Raw genomic sequence first — 2884 nt, 5'->3', positions numbered from 1 at the left:
AAGTGGACCGGGGCTTTTCCTAGGTCCGAGCCCCTGTCGCTCAAGTCCTGGGAAGCCCCGAGTACCTGGATGGAGTTCCAGGATTTCATTCATACAGGAAAAGTTGAAAATGTGTCCGGGACAGCGCCCCCTAGGCGGACACACGCGCTCCGGACCGAGCCCCTGTCGCTCGAGTCCCGGAAGCCCTAAGTACCTGGGTGGAATCAGGTCCAGGATTTCATTCATGCGGGAAAAGGTAAAATTGTGTCCGGGACAGCGCCCCCTAGGCGGACACACGCTCCGGACAGAGCCCCTGTCGCTCAAGTCCTGGAAGCCCCAAGTACCTGGGTGGAATCAGTTCCAGGATTTCATTCATGCGGGAAAAGGTAAAAATGTGTCCGGGACAGCGCCACCTAGGCGGACACAGGTGTCTGCATGAGCCCCTGTCGCTCAGGTCCTGGAAGTGCAGTTTGAAAAAGGACCGGGGGAAAGAGGGGAAAAACACCATAATTGTGTCCGAAAATAGCTCACTTTGACTCGGACACATTCCCTGTGATTTCAGCCTGTCGAGACATGGTGCACCTACTAACGTGATGGGGGTGTTTTGGTAGACCAGGAAAAAAACGACAAAATCGAGAGAAGGTAAAAAGTAGGTGAAAAGTTAAGCCTTTCTCGTTTTTGTACTTAGAAAAAATCCCAGTCAAAAAATGAAATCCCATTGAAATGAATGGGAAGGAGTTGGATTTTTTCTAAGTACAGAAACGAGACTAGGTAAAAAGAGGTGATTTTTAGCCTCTCTCGTTAAGGTACTTAGAAAAAATCCAAGATTTTTTTTTTTTTCTTCGTTTTTTTTATAAGTACAACAACGAGAGAAGGTAAAAAGAGGTGCTTTTTAGCCTCTCTCGTTAAGGTACTTAGAAAAAATCCAAGATTTTTTTTTTTTTCTTCGTTTTTTTTACAAGTACAACAACGAGAGAAGGTAAAAAGAGGTGCTTTTTAGCCTCTCTCGTTAAGGTACTTAGAAAAAATCCAAGATTTTTTTTTTTTCTCGTTTTTTTTTTATAAGTACAACGAGAGAAGGTAAAAAGAGGTGCTTTTTAGCCTCTCTCGTTAAGGTACTTAGAAAAAAATCCAAGAAATGTTTTTTCTTCCCCACTCACAGTGCGCCTTTGCTGGGTGCGTTGTGGACATGTCAGGCACCCCGGGACACTGCCGGGACGCGGCGGGACTTGTGGAGCTCAAACCTGGGTGTGATTTTTAAACTTTTTTGGGGATTTTCTTCACTTTTCCAACTTTTCCCCCCACTCACAGTGCGACTTTGCTGGGTGTGTTGTGGACATGTCAGACACCCCGGGAACATGCCGGGACGCGGGGGGACTTGTGGAGCTCAAACCTGGGTGTGATTTTTGAACTTTTTTGGGGATTTTCTTCACTTTTCCAACTTTTCCCCCCACTCACTGTGCGACTTTGCTGGGTGTGTTGTGGACATGTCAGGCACCCCCGGACACTGCCGGGACGCGGCGGGACTTGTGGAGCTCAAACCTGGGTGGGATTTTTGAACTTTTTGGGGGATTTTCTTCACTTTTCCAACTTTGCCCCCACTCACAGTGCGACTTTGCAGGGTGTGTTGTGGACATGTCAGGCACCCCCGGACTCTGGTGGAACGCGGCGGGACTTGTGGGACTCTAACCTGGGTATAATTTTGGATCAAATTCGGGACTTTTGCCCACTTTTCCAACTTTTCTCCCCCACTCACAGTGCGACTTTGCTGGGTGCGCTGTGGACATGTCAGGCACCCCCGGACTCTGGTGGAACGCGGCGGGACTTGTGGGACTCTAACCTGGGTATAATTTTGGATCAAATTCGGGACTTTTGCCCACTTTTCCAACTTTTCTCCCCCACTCACAGTGCGACTTTGCTGGGTGCGCTGTGGACATGTCAGGCACCCCCGGACTCTGGTGGAACGCGGCGGGACTTGTGGGACTCTAACCTGGGTATAATTTGGGATCAAATTCGGGACTTTTGCCCACTTTTCCAACTTTTCTCCCCCACTCACAGTGCGACTTTGCTGGGTGCGCTGTGGACATGTCAGGCAACCCCGGACTCTGGTGGAACGCGGCGGGACTTGTGGGACTCTAACCTGGGTATAATTTGGGATCAAATTCGGGACTTTTGCCCACTTTTCCAACTTTTCTCCCCCACTCACAGTGCGACTTTGCTGGGTGCGCTGTGGACATGTCAGGCACCCCCGGACTCTGGTGGAACGCGGCGGGACTTGTGGGACTCTAACCTGTGTGTTTTTTGATCATTTTCCGGACTTTTGCCCACTTTTCCAACTTTTCCAACTTTTCCCCCCAGTCACAGTGCGACTTAGCTGGGTGGGTTCTGGACATGTCGGGCACCCCCGGACTCTGGTGGAACGCGGCGGGACTTGTGGAACTCTAACCTGGGTGTGATTTTGGCTCTTTTTCGGGACTTTTGCCCACGTTTCCAACTTTTCTTCCCCACTCACAGTGCGACTTTGCTGGGTGCGTTGTGGACCTGTCAGGCACCCCCGGACTCTGGTGGGACGCGGCGGGACTTGTGGGACTCGAACCTGGGTGTGTTTTTCGATCAATTTCGGGACTTTTCCCCAGACATCCCCCACTTCTACCCCACTTCCCCTGTGCCTTTGCCGGGTGCGTTTTGGCCATGTTGGGCACCTCTCCTAAACAACAAATGCAAATGACTAATAATGCTTGGAGAAATGTATCTTTGTTAGATTTACTAGAAAAAATATATTTTGTAAGTTAGTTTTTTTTACTTAATATGAGAGTATAACTGTCATACTAAATCCATCCATTTTCTTCCGCTTATCCGAGGTCCGGTTGCAGGGGCAGCAGCCTAAGCAGAGAAGCCCGGACTT

This window comes from Nerophis lumbriciformis, linkage group LG09, assembly GCF_033978685.3.
Source record: "Nerophis lumbriciformis linkage group LG09, RoL_Nlum_v2.1, whole genome shotgun sequence".
NCBI classification, from domain to species: Eukaryota; Metazoa; Chordata; class Actinopteri; order Syngnathiformes; family Syngnathidae; genus Nerophis; species Nerophis lumbriciformis.
The sequence above is the reverse complement of the archived record's forward strand: the minus strand, read 5'-3'. Positions refer to the sequence as shown.